The 21601-nt window shown below is 42.2% G+C and overlaps 1 pseudogene across 1 annotated transcript in view; it reads left to right on the plus strand.

The window, feature by feature from the left end:
- The window catches only part of LOC311487975 (poliovirus receptor homolog), a 35683-nt pseudogene extending 16737 nt beyond the window's left edge, over positions 1-18946 (plus strand). Inside the window, exons 4-8 of the transcript XR_014699937.1 lie at positions 4619-4712; positions 15500-15657; positions 16857-16959; positions 17082-17142; positions 17399-18946. The product of XR_014699937.1 is annotated as a poliovirus receptor homolog (transcript). The remainder of the gene's footprint in view (positions 1-4618; positions 4713-15499; positions 15658-16856; positions 16960-17081; positions 17143-17398) is intronic.
- Positions 18947-21601: the final 2655 nt, after the last annotated feature.

The raw sequence follows: 21601 nt of genomic DNA on the forward strand, positions 1-21601 counted from the left end.
CCCTCCAACCTCCCCCCTGACTCGAGGTTGCCAGGTTACCGAGGTAACGTTAGGCTACTCAATACGTCTCAATTACGTTTCACATTGCCATAATCGACGTGCTAATGTTGTTTTCCTCTGCATTTCAGCATAATGACAAACGGGCTCATAATGCATTGCTAATGTTAGCAATGACGACTCGCCGTTTTTATTTCCCAAACAATTCCTTACCTTTTCAATTCGATGACCCACCTCCTCTGTATGCGCTAACGTAACGTTACTTTGCACGAACATGCATAACTTTGTTCGACTGTCGTGAATATTTGAAATGTCCATTTACATTATGTACAAGTAAGTTAGCCAGATGAATCTTACCTGTCCAGGAGAGAATTAGCAACGTTGGCGTCTGTCTTCAAATTCTTCTCCGTTTTCAGCCGTCTCCATCTTTCAAAGGCATCTCCTATACAAATCCTTGTTTTATTTCGGACTTTGTCACGACGTAGTTCGGATTCATAACGAGGTCTTAGGTTTCGTAACGTTATACATGTTTTATCCGACACGTTCGTAGCTGCAGCTGCGGTAACTAGAGCAGAGCTGGCAACCCGGAAGACGAAACTCTACTGACTTCGTGATTGGTAGATAGGTGGAGGGTGGCGCCTCAGACCAAAACACAACATGACAACAATAACATCAGTTGAGGGCTGCAACTCTCACTTTTAAATGACAATATCCTGGCCGGACCACTGTTGTCAGTGATATAAGTATTTGAAATGAACATGATTTCTTCATGTCTAGTGACATATCAGGGCCATTTTATGATTAATTGAAATACATTTCTTACATACTGTTCCTTTAACTGATTGCTAAAGACAAAATCTAGCAACTGTGGCTGTGACATGACAAGTTTCTCATTTTTGCATAAGTCTATATTTGTAATGTCAAATACTATATTTATCTGACTTGTTTAACCGAGAAGTTGGTCAACTCAGTTTAAGGTAGAAGTTCATACCAGTTGCTTGACTGCCCTCTCCTCCAAATGTGCACATTTCCTCTGTGTGCACAGGATGGGTTGGATGCAGAGAACAAATTCCTTGTATGATTTACATTTCATATTTACATTTTATCATTGTTATCACATCCACATCCCCATTCAAACCTAGTGGAAACCTGGAGCAGTGCAGGTGCTTAAAAGCACCCTCAAAAGAGAGTCACCGTCTCTGCTGCATGTCTGTAAACTGTCTTTTATTAACAGTCCAGGAAGGCAGACATATGAGGAATGTCTCCTTGGAACGCTTTAAGACAGGGGGTGCATCCGAATACCCATACTAACGTACTGTTCAGTAGGCGAGACGCAGTACGCCACAGCAGTAGTACGTCCGAATTCTTAGTAGACATCGTCTAGTAGGCGAAAAATACCCGGATGGCCTACTACCTCCACAGTATACAACGGTAGCTCACTACGCTATCCCACAATTCAGCGGGAGCCCGCTAAGCGTAGAAGAAGACGAGCCGCCGGGAAAATCAAATCAGACAAAATGTCTGAGACCGTTGTGACAGCTACAGCTACGACAAAAGAAGTTTATAAATGTAAGTATATTAGGATAAATGTTGAGTTTAAAATGTTGGTTGTTTCGAAAATACTTCTCCGAGGTGGCTTTAAAATTTCGCGGCATCCGCCGGTGTGCGTCATATGTGTTGGCGTCACATGTAAACATCCGGGGTCTAAGGACAGGCAAGATGGCTGCCCAGTACGTCCGAATTGTATGCTTACTACTCGCTCGCATACATAAATAACGTACTAAATTTACGGTTGAGTAGTACGTTCTAACCGACGTTAGTATGGACTGACTATTCGGATGCACCCAGGGTGTTCCCGGACTTAAAGTGATGTCAAGTTGTTTGGACAGGCTTTATGTGGACCGATATTTTTTTCTCTGTATTGATTGAATAATTCAAGGATTCAAGGGGTTTTTAATTGTCATTTCAACACATGTTGGTACATGAGGTGGAACGAAATTAGTTACTCTAGTCCCGGTGCAAGCCAATAGCAGAGACAGTAAAAAGTATAAAAATAGAATAAAATTAGCTTACTAAATATGGTTGGGGGCTTGAGGGGTCCTCCAGCGTTCAGTAGTCTCACAGCCTCCGGGAAGAAGCTGTTCCTCAGTCTGGTAGTCTTGCTCTTAAAGGGGAACTACTGTTTTTTTACAACTTGATCCTTATTTCTGGTATAAAATACGATCGTTTACTCACCCATATAACTTTTGTGTCATTTGTAGTCCTTCGGGAGATACTGTATTTAGATCTGTATATATCCATATAGTGGGAGTGACTGGGGCACTGAAACGCAGCCTCTAAATAACGCGTTATCTGCCGCAAAACTCGTTAATTTCACCAATATTTTGTTGTCATACGCTAGTGCTATTTCCCGTTGAGCCTGGAGTTACCTGTTATCATCATCCAGGGTCTGTAGATTGACCTACAGACCCTGGATGATGTCTTCTGAGCTGGATGATGTCATCTCTGAGCGCCACGCACCCCCGTGGTGGTCAGCTTGTTTACCTGTAATTTGCTTCTGCTAGTTTTTTTGCAACATGGCTGAATATTTTTCTGATTCTGAGGTTGTGGACGAACCGTAGCAGTAGGAAATTACAGGTAAACATGCCGACCACCGTTGTATCTAACATCATTGTATTCTTATCTAGTGGAATTCCCCCAGCATTCCAGCTGCTATTGGTATTGTTGAAGGAGGAAGTTTATAGTAATAGTAATGTATGTATATCACTCAAACCTTAAGCAGAAAAGCAAGCAGCAGAGCAAAACACTATTCTAACGACGTGAGATCAGTTATTGGAGACCCTGACTCATACTATATCATCCAGATCACTCTCATCATGGTCAGTTCCTTCATCTGGATAATGGAACGGCCTCTCCTGATTCTCGGTGCACTCGCTCAAATCAAGCAGGGGTACATTCTCAGTGAGGTTCATCTGATAGGCTAGGTATCGTGTCAGCTGTCTGAGTTTGTAATTTATCTATTACATCCCGTCATAAAAATCGCGGGACGACTGTCAGGCTTACCACTACCAAAAAGGGCCAGTGTAGGCCACGACCAGGTCAACATTTTATTCATCCTCTGTTTCTTTGACTATATCCCTTAGGTGCTTTCTGATTTCTCTAAGGTTTCTTTCTGTGGATGGCTCTCCTCTTCTACAGTGTGTTTTGTGCCAGTATCTACTCACCTTAGTCTGCTCCTCATCCAGCCAGACTCTCACACCGTACATGGTCAACAACACTACCTTAAACGGGCCTCTCCACCTTGGCTCATTCCACGTTCTGTGGAACACTTTGTTCCTGTTCCAAAACAATCTTATCTCCTGTCCTCTCCTTCCTTCCTTGCCTACGAGCTGGCAGTTAAACCCATGCTCCTAGACAAGGGTTTTTTTTGGGGGGCTGATCAGACCCCTCCGGCCTTAAAACCGTGTCAGTCAGGCCTCTTTATTACTTCACAGACGGGCGCTTTTACATTGAGACAGTTTCAAGCCTAAGTATCTAAATGAGGGACCTTTAAACCCACTTTTTTACTCTTTTATTTTATTTCTTCACTTCTAATCCGTACGGATTCTCTGTGTTTAATTCTTGCAAACAATGCTACTGTTGGATCATGCTCTCACAGCCATGAAATGTCTTTTAAGACGCGCAGAAATTTGGTTTTCTGCTTACCTTTTTATTTAGTTGCGGCTGCTGGCTGTAAGAAACGTTCCTCCAGTGTAACTATTTCTTTCCAGGTTAACCTGACGAGCCCCCAATTTGGTGAAGGAGGAATTTTTCCCTCTCCTTCAGCCCAGGTTCTTTATACCTATTGGAAACGTTAGTTCGACTATGAATAGACCACCCAACAGCTTCTCTCCAATTGACAGTTTATTTAGCGCGCAGAGAATAGGTACAGAGTCAGCACTGAGACTTCAGCTTAACCACCTTATGGGTAGAAAAGGAGAAGCCTCCAACTATGTGTGCACAGAAGTTTTATTCTATCTGGGCTCCACCCGGGGACAGTAGGAGGAGCGCGGCCTTTCGTGTATCAGTAGTTTTCAATGTGTAGCCAAGGCCGTCTCTAACTGGTTTCTACAAGGTGCAATATTAGAGTATGGTGCATCCTATCTCGTGAGCAAGGCTGCAGCAAAGCGGTAAACAACCCCGTATCTAGTATGATAGAAGAAGAGCACTTCTTTCTGTTTTTGACCTCACATAACTCTTTAACATCCAACAGTATTCTTCCAGCATTGTCTACAGGCATGTCTGTTTAATAAGACAGTCTCACCTCTCAGGTATCTAAAAGCTGCTGTGTGAAGGAAAACAACACGCTGTAAACACACCTTAATGAATGGATTCATACATTCAAAGTGCCTTTAAAAACACCAACATATGTTATTCTGATCGCAGCACACATCAGTACCCAATACAGAGCAATGTCAGGTTGTTACTGTTTAATCCATAAGACTTTAACAACAAGAGTAACTGGCTTATCTGAGGGGATAGGATCCAGTCATTCATGTTAAACCTTATTTTGATATCATCAGTGTCTCCTCCCTTATAGAAATAACACAACTCATTCTTTCCCTGCTTTTTGTTTTTCCAGTCGCACCCATGAACGTGACGATCGTTCAACGTTCTGAAAACTCATTTGAATGTGTGACCGAAGCCAACCCAGAGGCAGATTTTACTTGGAGCAGGTATAGTAAATAACAGTATCAGTTAAGACTCTATTAATCAAACAATGGAATTTACATGATTTATCTCGGAGCACTGTATGCTTTGTCATTTTCCAAAGCTTTGCATAATGGTCTAACAGTTGTGCCTTTAGCGAAATGAATTTGAATGATGTCCTCTGTGCTTTCGACTGTGCGTAGTTGGAAAATACACTAAAATGTATCTTTGTTGAAAATAATTTAAAATTTACACACATTTAGGCGAGGTGGTTAGCACTGATGCCTCACAGCAAGAAGGTCCCGGGTTCGAATCCATGGGCCGACTGGGCCTTTCTGTATGGAGTTTGCATGTTCTCCTTGTGTCTGCGTGGGTTCTCTCCGGGTACTCCAGCTTCCTCCCACCATCCAAAGACATGCTCATTAGGTTAATTGGTGATTCTAAATTGGCCGTAGGTGTGCGTGTGAGTGTGAATAGTTGTCTGTCTCTCTCTGTTAGCCCTGCGATAGACTGGTGACCTGTCCTGGGTGTACCCCGCCCGATGACAGCTGGGATAGGCTCCAGACCTCCGCGACCCTTAACAGGAATAAGTGGGTACAGAAGATGAATGAATGAACACATTTTTGGCCACATTGTAAAAATTAAAGCCCAATGTTATTGTCAGTAGTCTGGTTTACTACTTAATTACAGTTTGAAAAGGCTCATGGTTTATGTGGTTTAATGGCATCTGCCTAATAAAAAATATGGAGCCACTTTTAAACATTGACTTCTTTGACTTGAAATAATAAGCTGAATGAATATAATACTGAGGATTCACTAACTCAAGGAATTGCTTTTTATTCTTCAATATTTTCCCCCTTTTTTATATATATATTTATTTTTTTTAAGACTTAAGAGTGTTATAGAGTAGATATATTATGTATGTTAATCATTGCATCAGTAGTGGTGGGCGGATCGATCCAAATAGCGATAATCTCGATACCAACTTTGGTATTGAGATTGATCGATACCAATGTAATGAGATCGATACTTAAGTTTCAGTTTCTCTCATTTTATTAAAGAGGCGACCTGACTCTGTGTGTCTAAATGCTGCTGCTGTCACAGAGCAGGGCAGGCTCATTTTGCTCCTCCTCCCTCATCGTGTGTTTGTTGTACCGTAACATGACTCCGCATTACACACAACGCAGAGACGGAGCAGGAGAATGGCAGAGAGAAAGAGTAGGGCTGTTTGGTTATATTTTTGGGCCGAAAATGAAACGATAGCAAGTTGTACTATTTGTATTTGTGTTGTATTTGCAACACAACAAACTTGTATAAGCATATGGAAATTTTTTAAATCCTTATTGCCCTGGCCCCAAAAGACCCCAGAAAAGAAGAAAAAAGTGCACTAAAGGGGAGAAATGTTGTCTTATTTTTGTTTTGTATTGTACTTCCTAAACACTTCCTTACATTATAATATTTGTTGTGGAATGATAATTTTGTACATCCAAATCCAGAAAGAAGTGCAATGAAGGGGACAATTTAGTTTTATAATGTATTGTAGTTTCTGAACACTCTGTCTGAAAAGTAATTTGTTTTTATTTGTCCTCCTGTGATCATTTTGTGTTGTTCCTGAACAAAAACTTTTATTGTGATAATAAAGTATTTTCTATTTACTTATAAACTTTGCTCAAATTCTGTACTGGATTTTAACTGATTAATAATCCAAAAGGCAAATCACAAAAACACTTAAATGTCATAAAAATGCATGCAGATTTAGATTAAGACGGATAATGCATCCCCCGTAATTATTAAAAAGTATCGATATCGGTATCTGCAGTACTAGCCCTGTATTTACTTGGTATCGGATCGATACCAAATCTAGCGGTATCGCACACCTCTAACTATCAGTAAATAAAAGCGTTGTGCATCATGTACAGTATGTGGACAGAAAAGACAACAAAAAATCTCACAAACTACCATTTGCTTTGTGTGAATTCAACAAGCGTATCATAAAATAAAAATAAGCTTCATCAGGACAGTCTTATTACACAGACTCTGTTTTTGCATTTCAAAAGCAGCTGGTGGTTTTATCAGTTTTATCAGACTGTCAGACTGTTTTTACAACTGGTGGCCTAGAAGTTTTATCAACTTCCTCCCTTTGACAAGTCAAATGGAACGGTGTTGCAGTGGACAGACTGTTATCAGGGGTCCATGCAACAACGTTGCAGGTTCCCTATTGATTTTGTTGCGATATTTATTCTTCGCCTTCTACCATGTGATTTAGCAGTTGCTACACTGTGAGATTCGTCACATGTTACTGTAGAGCAGGGGTGTCAAACTCATTTTAATTCGAGGGCCACATAACAGCCGTTGAGCTCAGACGGGCCAGATCGTTTACAAAATAGCATAATAACCTCTTAATAAACTCCAAATGTTTCTGTTTGTTTTAGTGTGAATAAGTACATTATGAAAATATTTAGATTTAATGAACTATACTTTTACAAAACATAAGAAATACAAAATCGTAATTTCAGCACATTGCTGCCATCTGCTGCTCAGTTCTGCTTCTCAGTGTTGTGTCAGCACGGCCCCTAGTGGCAAAAATAGGAATTTATTGAAAAATTGCAGCTAACGTCTTATATGTCATTTTTGCAACTTGCGAATACATCCTGCAGGGGCAAAGCGGATCCTGTGCTGGGGCCGGTTTTGGCCCACAGGCCGTATGTTTGACATCCCTGCTGTAAAGGTTAGATAACTAATTGACCACACCCACTTATTTAAATTAAGATCAAAAACGCTACTTGTTAATAAGGCATACTAGTTCTGTTGTAAGGCCAAGGCAAAGGCAGGTATAAAAATAAAGAGTAAAATGAAATGATCAGGTTTTACTTGTTGCCCGGGAAATGTGAAACGCACAGGACACAGTTGCTGGGGTTCTTATAACTGAACTCATTTATTTTATGGCAGTTAAAAAGAAGCTTGTTTGACAAAATTGATAGCGTAAAGTCAATTGTTCTCGGTTTGAGAATGAAACAAAAGAAAAAAGTACACAAAATACAGCAGTGGGCTCTGAACATTTACAAAAAAACAGAATACACCAATCATAAACTCCATTATATGCCCACAGAACTCGAAACGGTACATTTATTTTATTATCACAGCACTTACATACAACACAGCGATGAACACGGAGCTGGAGTTTTCTTACACTGCAGCTAGCTTTCAGCCCCGGTCTACGACTGGCATGCTAATCACGATGTCTCTGGAGTTAACCACACCGTTATGGTCGTCGTGGCTCTCACTTCGCACGGAAGCACAAACAATAACCCACATTGCACTGGGCAGGAAACCAAAATGCGCCTGGCCGAAACTAACGCAGCTCACTGCTGCATCCCTGCGATAATAAATGAGACTCCTTTATTCTGCGTACTTTCAACCTTGAAATATTCCATAAAAAAGAGAACAAAAGAAAACAAAACATATTGTGAGACACTATAAACATTTACCACCTGGCTACATGCTCCCCTGCAATTAGTCAACGTCCTTGGTGACTAAAAAACATTAACTTACTCAAATGCTCCCTGCAATGCCTTTTCAAAGAGAGCTGCGCCCAGGCTTGTCAAAACCTGGGAGACCATGTCCGTGCTGACTGAGACAGCATTACAGGCTGATTTTGGCAAGTTAAAAGGGTTTGAATGAGACCCAGCATTTGCTCGCTTGCTACGCCTAATAGCAGGTGTAGGTGCGTAAACCTTACTTTCAGCTTTGTCTGTGTCGGAATGTCTCCGGCCCTGTTTTCCCTTACAAACAAGTCACCGTCATTTATGTCTGAATGAATGTCGTCTACACATCTCCAGTCACAATACCCCCTATCAGCATGACCTTCCCCAGGTCCTACACTGCCACTCTTACCTACAGGTGCTGTCACAGGTAAATCTCTCCTGTCAGAAACACAAGGCAGTCTGGGTGTCTGCGTGGACTGAGGAGACAAGTTTTCTTCAACCAAGAAATGGGTCAAAATCTGGGTCAGATGACTCAGGAGGCACATCATTGACTACAGGCTGTGTGCTGATCTGTGACCTTGTTTTGGTTCTGGGTTTGGGAACTGGTTTTACACATAGCCTCAACTCCGACCTATGAACTCTTTTAACAGGACCTCACTCAAGAGGTTCGTGTAGTGCCCTGGATGTCAACTATCCCAGGATGTTGTATAGACTGTTGGACTCCATGCATCTTGAATCTTATTTCTCCCTAGGGGTCTGTGATGTAGGAAAACCAACTGACCAATGTCTACTGGAGGACAATACACTTTCTCATTTAGCAGTGCAACCCTCTCCGCTGCCTTCTGATCTGAGTATTCTCTGGCTCTCTCATGTGCTTGTCGGGGTCTCTCCTGATGAACAGACAACCAGTCCTGTTTACGATCCGACATACACTCATGCCCTAGTAACGCATCGACTGGGAGATGTGGCTGTACACCAAAAAGCAGAAAATAGGGCAAGTACCCAGTGGTGGAATGAGGAGTGACATTATAGGCATACACTAATTCAGGAAGATATTCCAGCCAACGCTTCTTCTCTGGTGGTAGTGTCCTGAACAAGTCATGGAGGGTGCGATTGCATCTTTCACACTGAGCATTTCCTTGTGGCCTGTATGGAGTTGTCCATGTCTTTTTAACCCCATAGAGTTCACACAGCTCTGCGATCACTTCACTCTCGAAATTTCTGCCTTGATCAGAATGCAACCTCTCAGGAACACCATACTTCATGAACCATTCTCTGAGCAAAACTTAAGCTGTTGCATCTGCTTTTTGGTCCTTGGTAGGATATGCCTGTGTGAATTTTGTGAAAACATCAGTCACAACAAGGACATTTTCATGCCCGTCTGAAGCTGCTTCTAACACTGTGAAATCAATAGCCACCACTTCAAGAGGTCGGGAAGCCAGAAATGCTTTAACTGGAGGCTGGATTTTTGGCTGAGGCATCTTAGTCAAAATGCACCGCTCACGGTTTTTTACCCAGCTCTCAACATCCTTATAAAGCCCAACCCAGAAACATCTCCCTCTGAGCAGGTTTATAGTACGTTCTATGCCCTGATGCCCTTGGTCTCTTAAACAACCAGGCACAAGTAACTGCCATACTTCACCATGACGGGGATCTTTGATAACCCTGTACAACAACCCTTCCTTTTGCTGTATACAGCTCCACTGTTTCAAAAGTCTTTTCACTGAGCTAGACAGAGAAGCTCGCTTTCTGCTGCTAGGCTTCCTCCCCCCTATCCCAAAATTTTTTCAATTCTCTTTTCACACTGTCTACATGAGTCAAAACCCCTATCCTGATCCTTGGTTTTAGCCAGATGTCTTCATCAGACATGTTCATGACTTGTACAGGGAACATGTGACTCTCGGATGAAACTAAGGTAGGCACCACAACCAAACCGCCAGGCAAGGGTGCATTCACAGGCTTCAGCAACATTAAAGGGCCATGTTCAGTCACAGTCCTAAGTCCCCTTGCCATGACTGTGGCGGCAGATTACGCAGGAACATGGACCATCTTCCTACTCGCCACTCTAGCAAAGGAGAGCCTGTCTTTTACAGTTACTGCATGAAGGACTCCTATAGAGAACAAGGACTCCTGTGTTTGCATGCTCTTTGTGGATTTCACATCAGCCTTTAACACCATCATACCACAGACCCTGGTACATAAACTGACAACACTTGGACTGAGCTCCATCCTTTGCAACTGGGTCCAGGACTTCCTAGCCGACAGGCCGCAGTCTGTGAGGATCCACAATGTCTCCTCCTCCTCCATCACCCTCAGCACCGGCTCCCCCAGGGCTGTGCTGAGCCCCCTCCTGTTCACCCTGCCCACATACGACTGCTCAGCGATACACCCGAGCTGTCTGATTGTGAAGTTTGCGGACGACACAGCTGTGGTTGGATGCATCGCTAACAACAACGAGTCCGACTACAGGAAGGAGGTGGAACACCTGGAGGGTTGGTGGAGAGAAAACAACCTCTGCATCAACGTGAAGAAGACCAAGGAGATGATCGTTGACTTCAGAAGGGGCAGACACCTCCCCCTTCCCCTGCACATCAGAGGGACAGCGGTGGAAGTGGTCTCCTGCTACAGGTACCCGGGTGTCCACATCACTGACAACCTCACCTGGAGCACCAACACTTCCTGCCTGATTAGGAAGGCACACCAGCGCCTCTATTTTCTCAGAAGGCTGAGGCGCGCCGGACTGGGGAGCTCAGTCCTGACATCTACAGATGTGTGGTGGAGAGTGTCCTGTGCTCCTACATCACTGTGTGGCACGGCAGCTGCTCTGCATTATTTCATTATTATTTATGGCTTGAATCGGGACCAGAGAAGCCAATTTTGTTCCTTCCCATGTACCAACATGTGTTGTAATGACAATAAAGAATTCTTGAATCCTTGAATCCTTGAAAGATTACTGAAAGCCTCTCTCCAGTCGGAGTCAAGTTTACCCTGCAGTGTGCCTTCAAATTCAGTGTGTACCAGTTCTCGATATCTTTTGACCACATTCATTCCTAAGAGGCCTGGAACAGAGGAAGAGTGTGCAGAATCCTTCACTATCAGGAAGCCTCGCTCTGGAATAGTCAGACCCATTGCTTCAACCTCAAGTTCAACATAGCCCATGCAGAGTATGTCTAATCCATTGGCTGCGGTGAACTTTAACCACTCAAATGCAGGGTGAATGTTTTCACCTTTATCTGACAAGTGTTCCCTGAAAAAACTCTCAGAAATTGTGCTGACCTGTCTACCAGTGTCAAGTATGAATGATACTGAGACTCCCTGAAGTTTCACCTCTACAGTTTTGCATTCCCCGACTGCACGCTTTAAGATCCTACTTCTGTCTTGTGTTACTGATGGTGAGCCAGTAGACTCCCCTTGAATTGCCTGGCTCATGACAACCTAGGGTGAAGGTTTTCCTGCACTACAGAAGCACCAGGGGTTGGATCATCTTGGCCCCTTTTGGCCTGTGGGCACCTTTTAGCAATATGGCCCACGCTCCTACGCTTGACACAGATAGGCTGGCCATCTGGGGTGAACTGTGGTTGTGCTCTAGCTCGTGGCTTGGGCTCCTGGAAAGTCAGTTGAGTGGTCCGTCTACTCAGTTCAGTTACAGCACTTGTTAGATCAGCAAGTGTTTTGCCTAACTCCACTAGCTGCTTCCCCTGATGAGCTAATGCTCTTTGAACATCATCTAACACAGTACACTGGCCATTGTCTCGGTAGCAGACAACTGGGATTCTGAAACCTCCAACTTAACCTGGCTGCTCTTAACAACTCTGGGACGATGGGACCTTCTTTCCTCCACTTCCCACAAGAGGGCTTCGCTTTTACCAAGTCCAGTCTGAATATGAATCTTAAGTCCAACACAAGAATCAAGGATACTGAAAACAGTCTTTAACTTGGAACACCACCGAATCTTGCTCGAATCTAGCACCACCTGGAGTACCATGGGCTGTCTCCCACTGGTCACCACCTCCACAACAGGCCGGCCTCTCCGACTCGACCACTCACAGGCCACCCACAGGCTTCTCCTGCAATCTTCACCACTGCCGTTTTTTCTCAAATAAAAATAAGAATAAGGTACTACTGCCAATTTCAAAAGTTTGTTTAAGCTACAACCCCACTCCTGGTACCAAAATTGTGTTGCTCGGGAAATGTGAAACGCACAGGACACAATTGCTGGGGTTCTTATAACTGAACTCATTTATTTTATGGCAGTTAAAAAGAAGCTTGTTTGACAAAATTGATAGCATAAAAGTCAATTGTTTTCGGTTTGAGAACGAAACAAAAGAAAAAAGGACACAAAATACAGCAGTGGGCTTTGAATATTTACAAAAAAAAAAAAAAAAAACAGAATACACGAATCATAAACTCCATTATATGCCCACAGAACTCGAAACGGTACATTCATTTTATTATCACAGCACTTACATACAGCACAGCGATGAACACGGAGCTGGAGTTTTCTTCGTACACTGCAGCTAGCTTTCAGCCCCGGTCTACGACTGGCACGCTAATCACGATGTCTCTGGAGTTAACCACACCATTATGGTCGTCGCGGCTCTCACTTCGCACGGAAGCACAAACAATAACCCACAATGCACTGGGTGGGAAACCAAAATGCACCTGGCTGAAACTAACACAGCTCACTTTTGCATCCCTGCGATAATAAATGAAACTCCTTTATTCTGTGTATTTTCAACCTTGAAATATGCCATAAAAAAGAGAACAAAAGAAAACAAAACATATTGTGAGACACTATAAACATTTACCACCTGGCTACAAACTCATAGATATTATGTGGCCAGTTTAGTTTGACATGCAATGATATTTAAAAGTAAGTAATAGGACATTTTTTTTTAGCCATACTTGGACAAGCAAACATTTCGTCCTTACTGTGTAGGTATTGGCCTGAGACTCTTATGATTCATAGCTTCACACCTCTAACTAAAGTCTGTATTTGGTCTGAGCCATGCATGCCTCTGTTACTCAGACTAAACGGATTTCTTTCATCCATCTTTCCAAAGCATGTTATTCCAAAAGGTTCGCATTTTTCGGAATGTTCCTTGGCAAACTGTAGTTGTTATTCACTTTGTCACTGTAATGAGGGCCCTCTTGATTACTATGACTATGATTAATATGTCTTTGGCAATTATTGGACACAGGATATAAGGAATAACTTCATAAACACTGATTGAATGTATTTTATTGTATCTTTGGTCGTGTCTTTTCTTGGATAGTTGCCTCTCAACTGGTAAAACTTGTCTTACCGAAATGGGCCAATGAGCAGTGCAGTATGGATAAGCCATGGATTTAGGATTATAGACATTAAAAACAGCTCAGACGCAGGATAAGTTTTGTTTTCTTTAGAGGTAAGCTTACAGTCTAGTCAGACGGGCACCAGGTGTTTCCCCTATAAACAAGGCTATAAATCCTACCACCCCTGCACATGAGTAGCATAACACTTCAGTTCTATGAAGCTATTGTCCATTGTCATATCAATGTATTACATTCATTCATTCATTCATTCATTCATTCATTCATCTTCTGTAACCGCTTGTCCTGTGAAGGGTCACGAAGGGTGCTATCCCAGCTGTCCAATCTAAAACAGAATACATTCATTCTTCTGAAAAATTGGCTTGCATGAAGAAATTTGTATAATTGAAAAGTTATTTGACAAGAAAAGATCCATTCAAAACAAGTATGATGAGGTTTCGTGGAAACTCTGGAGGGATGTGTTGTCTGCTGGAGCTCAGAGCAGCGAAACGAAAAGGCTGAGGACAGTCACTCTTGACGTTGCTCTTGAATCTTAGATAAAAGGTCACTCTTAGTCCAGTATAGGGATGGCACAGGCAGACAGATATTGACCACTAAAAGCATTGTAAGAGCCATTAAACGAGTGGCCATTAAATAAATCATCAAGTAGTCAGGTGGTTCCAGAGGTTTCGTACAACTGCTTATTGTTCAGAGTTGGTTGTTCTCATGTTAAGTTCACACTGAAAGTAAAGGCACAGTTAAACTGAATAATGGTCATTAAAATGAAATACTGCAGTTGGTTGGAGCACAAATAGACACACAGGAATGTTGCTGTTAGATCATTATTTCTAGTGTATTAATGTGTCAGTAGTTGGGGAAATTGGAGATAATTGTATGCGCACTTTGGTAGTTTCATCTGATAGTGAGTTCAATTTTATATGGTACTCATATGATTTAAATGTATGTATAGGGCAAAAGTACTACTCCACTGCACTGTTTGAGTATTTAAATATTTATTGTTCTTCTATCTTACGTGGCCATAAAACCTACTGTAATGGGTTGTTTAGCCTCAGGAATACAGAGTCATAGTGATTCAGTATCTGTGTAGGTTCTTAGTCATCCATGTCATGATATATCCAAAAAAAGGTTTAAAAAAAGGAAACTGGACTTTTGAGAGGACGTTTCACCACTCATCCGAGTAGCTTCTTATTTACAATACAGTTTTAACTTCTGTCCCCAGGAGGTTTCAACCCCATTCACACCTTGACACTGGAGCCTCTGGCGGACAAGAATCGTTAGAATTTAAACCTCAACTTCCCACCAGTCCCCTAGAACTGAAGAAGCTACTCGAATGAGTGCTGAAACGTCATCTCAAAAAACTCTTCAAGTCCAGTTGCCTTGTTTTTAAACCTTTTTTGGATACTGAGTCAGTGTCATGTGTTAGCAGGAGAGCCCCGTGTTAGCTGGTGTGTATGCTAATGTCAGATGATATCTGTGTCACACAACAGAAAAATGTCTTTCACATAAATTGTAGCTATTATTTCTTCACATTCTGTTAATAATTATATTTCATTTTTGAATGTTTTAAACGTTAGTCTTTCTTAACAACCTTGCAAAGTGCTCCTATATGGAGTTTCAGTGCCTGGTGTTAGAAAATGTGTTATTGTGGTGTGATATTAGAATTAGTGAGACCTTTTCCTACTGACACCACATGGGAGGGTGGAACACAGAATAATGAAGTAACGGTTCTTGGGTTGGTAAATAACTGGAGCGATAACACCCGTACTACTTCCCCATTCAAATGAATCATTTAACCAGCTTCTGGTTAGCTCAGTGCAATAAGACTCCAGTCAGGGGGGAAACAGTTAGCCTTTCTCTGCCCATAGCTGCAAAATAATTCATCATATAATCTACCCTGGAACAGCAAACTGTCATTTTAACACTTGGGTTATTGTGCAGATTAAGGAAATTAGTTTTAACATGTTCTCCTGTTAGTCTTTGTCTATGTACATTTTATGTTGATTTGTCTCTTCCAGGTCTGGCCAGTCTTTGCCTGAGTCTGATATTAAAGTGCAGGGTGCAACTCTGCAGTTTGTGAGGAAGACCTCCAATCTGAATGGCCTCTACGAGTGTGAAGCTGTCAACGCATATGGAAGGAAACGCGGAGGTCTGCTACTCGTGTATATGGATTTTGGTAAGATTCGAGTTGGAGAGATGTAGATTGTCAAATACTTCTTGATATGTTTATTCTGGACTTGTCTATTGTATCTAAGGACACACGTGATACTTGATGACTTCAGCATCTGGTGTCTTATTCAGAAACATCTAAAGCAAAAACATCTGACAACAATGCTGCCCCTGTTTTAGTTTGGATGGGCAGAATCTGAAAGTGCTGAGAACCAAATTTATACACAGTAGCTTTTTTTTTGTCAAATAAAATAATCTAACACAGTATGATTTGATATATATGAACATGTCTTCTACTTTTTATCAGTTTCCATTGCTTCCTTTGGCAAATGGCGTATTTGGCGCTTTGAAGCAAATCTTCAGTTTAGCCTCCAGCGCATTCTTTTCCTCCATGCCATCGGTCCAAGCAAAGAATTCTTTGGTGTCATGTTTAAGCCGCTTAGTGTACTTCAATGGTCAACTGAAAAGATGTTAACATGCTTGTCTCGACAAAGTCTGCTATAAAACAACAGCATGCTTCATGCCTGAACTCCTCCCTATAGAGGCATTCAAGACATCTCAGGCTGAGACAATAACACAGAGCAAATGGAGAAATAGATTTCTTGGATAGCAGAGGTTGAGTCTGCTGCCAGCACAGCCCAGTGAATAACTGAATGAATGTATACCCATCCCAGATAACTCTGAACTCAACTCTAGCACACTCTAAGCACATTCTGTCTTGTGAAATATTCTGTTCCTGTAAGTTCATGTGTCAGGTGCCTTTTGTGCTTCAGGACCTGTCTGTACAGGTCCTGAAGCACAAAAGGCACCTGTTTGTAATATAAAACTAAATACCAAGATAAAAAAAATCTCAAATATCTCCCCAAAGTGCAGTTGATAACTGTAGCCTACAGTTTCAACAAAGAGAACTGAGAAAGAAAACCTACAGAGAACCTGGTCTTTTTCCTAAAATGGCTCACTAGACACATAACATACAACAGGTACGCCAGACCACAGTTGGAGGTTCAAAAAAAGTCTGTTTTATTTTAAACTGAAAGCAAGAGCAGGGGAGAAAAAAATTAGATTCAAGTGCTCAGCAGGCCAAGTGAGGAGTGACCAGGAGGAGACGGGAAGAACCGCTGCTCATAACAATGACACTGATGATTCAGTATTTTCATCTGAATGTTTTCTTTATCCTTGTGGGTTTTTTTTTTTTTTGTGCTTCAGGCAGCTACACTGCTGGCTGGACATTATTTGGTCTTCTGCTTTCCCTGAACATAGTAGCCATTGCAGTGTGGTACCTTCGTAAACGCAAGAATACGCCACCAAGGTACCAACTACAGTCGCCCTCCATACATTTAGGCTTAACACGGTGCTACGTAGGACACAAATGCATGCTGCTCATGCTATGTGAATATTCTGATGTATATTTATTGGTGTTTCATTATGTAGCGCAGAAGCGGGCAGACATGCTGTGCCAACATCTCCTCCAAGTGATGATGAAGCAGCAGAGGTAAAGGAACGATTACACTTAATTTGTTAACATGTATCATAGCTCTTTTTTGTTCCCTCAAAGTTTAACCTGTGCCATGAAAACATTTTATGTATGAATACTACATGTGTCTAGGTGTGTTATATTCAACAGTAACATTCATTTTTTAGTGTGTTCTGTTCCAGTGCACTACTGTTTTTAAATATTCTTTCTGTAATTCTTGCTGTAACTCAGCAGATTCAATTAATTTGTTTATTTTTTTATTTTTTGACCGCAGGGATCTCTTTGACAGCTGCAGCAGAATCCGAACCAAATGTTTGTGAGTCATCTGGTCAGTGTGCAGTTGGGCAGCAAGGACAGGTGTTGTGTTTAAGTTTATACCCGTGCTTTTATCTTACTTACTAGTGTCACATCTGAAGCAACTGCAAATGACTGAAGAATGACTGCAAACAGTGAGGGCAGATTACAGTCAACTGACTTTTATTATCACTGCTGATTTATAGTAGGATGTGGTTTCTGGAGCAACTGTCTGTGCCGCTTTTCTCCACCTGCCTTACTTCTGTTCCTAACAGATGGGGGAGTCTGTATGTGCCTTAACATCAACCGTTTTAACTGCTCACAACCACAGAGGACTATAATGTGCATGATAACCAAAAATGAAACTGTTCTCATCATATACTATAGATTTAGAAAGTCCTTATTTCTCAGTGTTTACACCTCACTGTTAGAATGAACAGACCCTGAGTGTACCCTTCCATAGGAGTATTACACACTATATTTTGACAGCATAGGCTGCACAGGCTGCCTGTCTGGTTGTACTGGGTGGAGCTGTAGGTGTGGTAGTGACAGTAGAACCACGACTCTTTTCTTATCATTGGGTATAATTATTGTTAAATCCATTATAATCAGTGGTTCCTAACCATAATATTATAACAATCAACACATGGCCACAATCCAGAGCCAACACCCTGGTGCTTCATGTTTGTTCATGGTTTAAGGCAATTCTATTTGTTTCAATCAACACAAGCTGGCAACAAGTTATTTAACCCCATCTGATGCAATGAGTAGCTTCTCAGTTCTTAAACAACTATGTCTAAAGACGCATCCCTGCTTTGCGCATTGGCCAGACATCAACACAAGACTTTGGTGAAAAATTAATGCAACAGTGGCAGTGTATGTCGTACTCTTCCTCTCCATGGGCCATCACCTTAACGTGGTGGAGAAGTTTGCGTGTCCCTATGAACCTGAGAGCTATATTGTCTGGAGCTTGGTGCTCCTGGTAGGGTCTCCCTCGGCAAACAGGTCTCAGGGGAGGGATCAGACCAAGAATGGTTCAGGCACTGCCCTGTGCAGGGACAAGACTATGGCAAAGATTGGAACATGAAATGTGAGCTCAATGCATATTACAGGAAAAGCGCAGACCCTCGTGAATGAAATAAAGGCATATGGCATCTAAATACTTAGATGCCAAAGCTAGCTGGAAGGAAGCAGGACAAACACGACAATCATCAGTTGAATCAATCATATACTCTGGACACACAGGAGATCAGGCTTGTCACTGGGATCATGCTATCAAACACAGCTCAGAAGACTCTTAGGATGGGAACCTGTGAGTGCAAGAATAATAGAGGAAAGGAAGAAACTAAAGACCTGGCTCAGAGGAGGGACAAAATGTTGAGACCACACGTTTCTTTAAAGTCAAATTCAAATTTATTGATGAAACTTAAATAAAACTGTAGCCAAAAACCTCAAAACCGTGTGAGAAGAGTGTGCGCTGCCTGCCTCAGTATGCACACAATCAGACAACTCCCAGAGCCTAGCAGCCAAAACAGGAAGTAGGCCTTGAGGCCCAAGGGGTGTCTCATGATTATTATTATTATATCTTTTATTTATATATATGTAGTCATATGATGACATGTGAAATGTCCTCATGAGACATCCATATTTTCACATTTTCACTAAATATTAAATTATTTTATGAAACATAATGTTACCACATGATTCTGGTTAAGGCTGCAACGACTCGCCGACATCAGTGATGACATAAACACGTCCATGTGCATAGAATGCGTCGACATGTCACAATGTTTGCTAAAAAAAAAACACTTACTGAAACGTCAACAGTCATTAAACAGAGACCCAGGTTCTTTAAACTACATGAAATTGTAGCTGAGCCCTGACTGTTTGGACTATTACAATGAATTTAGGCTGATGGTTGGGTGGTGCTGATAGGCTGGGAGTGTGATCAGTTGTTTTTGAGGAAAAGGTTTTCGAGCAGATGCTAATCACTGGCATGGCAGTGCTGCTTTCCTGTGCATTCGCAATCTGCAAGCAGATTATTTCTACACTAATTGACTCATAGAACTAGATGACATACATTCCAGTTAGTGCTGTGCTCTAAGTAGGTTGAAACTGATAGAAAAATACTACTGATTGTATCATTGTGTTCTATGCGCACCCTACCGTTGACTAGATGTTGTTTTTTCAAGGCCAATGTGAGGAACAAAACGTGTCCTGTTCATTTGGTCCCTTGACAGCTGCTCCCACATTGCCCTGTTTGTCCCAGTATTGATTGGTTACTGTGAGGTGATACTTTGGCTCTAAAGTTTTTCCTCATATTTTTGTCTGGTTCTTGGATGGCTTTGCAGTAAGGGAAAATGGTCACTTCACTCTCCGGCAGTACCTCATTGCCAGGTCTGCTTTTGTTTGTTCTGCTTCTTTTAGCACATCTGCAGTGATTGAGGAGGGCCCCCTCTAATTTGGTTCGACATACCAGTAGAGTGTTCACATCACTTTGCACAAAAACCTCATTGTTCCTACGCAGCCTTTCTGCTACCATTCCTGTGTGTGCTCGTGCTACAGCTATCTACAAGGCCTTCATACCATCTCTGTCTAGTAAATATACAGGACAGGATTTAGAAATGACCATTTTAATCCTCGTGGATAGCCCTTACACTGGACCGAAAACGGCTGTTGCCGCTGTTAGAGGTTCCATAACATTGTGTCCTGTAGTTGATTGAACTACCATCTTGTCGTTAGACATGCGAATGTGGATGTTATCTGCGATTTCACAAAATTTTAGCACTATTCTGCATGCTCCTGAAACACAGAGAAACACAACGTCCTGGCTGCTTATTTCCAATGTAAGGTTTCTGTCCTACTCATAGTGTTCTCATAGTGAAAGTCTGTGTCAGTGTCTGAATCAGTTTCTTTGTGGGCTTCTGTGTGTGCATGACCTTGGCTCAGGGCAGCTAGTCATTTAGTTTTGGGTTGTTCATACTCCTCGCACTTACAATAGCTTCCGCGGTTGCCTTTCCCGCAGCCTACTTGTTTTTCGCCAGCTTCCTCGTCCCCGCCACACCACAGCCGGAGCTGGAGCCAGACACTCCCTCCCAAGATGGCCTGTTTGCTTGCAATGGAAGCAAATTACCTCCCTTTGACAGAAGATTTCGCTGGGGGAAGAGAAACCTTCGTTAGCATCGAACATTTCACTTGTCTTGGTTCCTTTGTAATTGCATGAGTGACTTTTTCAGTGTGTTTTGGATGAGGTAATATGTCATGAAGTGCCGCATTTTGAGTAGCACCTGAGTAGCATGCAAGATCCAATCCGACCAAATTAGGATAAACTGTGTTTCCCTGACTGCTTGTGTTTGGGAGCGTATGTGTGAGTGTGTGCTGTATACTTCCTGCTGCACTGAAGATACTGTCCAGGGGCCTCATGTACGAACGTTGCTTAAGTACAAAAACATTACATAAGTACTCGCTCACGTAAAAGTTCAGATGTATCAAGAGTGAAATGTCCGGGAATTTTGTACGTGGCTACGCCAACGACGTGGCTGGCGTAAGTAGGATTCTACAGATATCGATCCTTTGGCGACACTTAGAGGTGATGCCGGGAAACTGTCATCAATGTGAAAACTATTACTCCGACCGATCGGGACTGAGCCGGTCGACCCTGAGCAGAGCCATGCAAGCCGCGTGGGACGGAATTATCCGCATGTCAGCCAGGTATATCAGATTCCCATACAATGCATCTGAACAAGTCAACATTAAAGAGCAATTTGCAGCGAGAGACGGTTTTCTGACTGTAATCAGAGCTATCGACTGCACACACATTGCTATAAAAGCGCCACCGCATGAATTTGTAAATGTCAACAGGAAACATTTTCATTCGATCAGTGTGCAGATCATACGTGATGCGCAAATGCAAGTAAACATTGTGGCAGCGTGCCAAAGAACACATTTTACGCATCCCCACACCATGAGTAGCGTCTCCAATTCTATTTCTGTGAAGTTCTTCTTCTTTCCCGTCTTACTCATTCTTATGTTTTCGTTTTCTGATCGTGCAGAGATGGGAATCTCAGGTGCAGAGTCAATTTAAATATAATTTCCATATTTAAAATGGGCGTGGACAGGGAGTTGAGATATTTAAAAGGGGCGTGGACAGGGATTTGCATATTTAAAAGGGGCGTGGACAGGG

The sequence above is a fragment of the Chelon labrosus genome, assembly GCF_963514085.1.
Source record: "Chelon labrosus genome assembly, chromosome: 5".
Classification (NCBI taxonomy): Eukaryota; Metazoa; Chordata; class Actinopteri; order Mugiliformes; family Mugilidae; genus Chelon; species Chelon labrosus.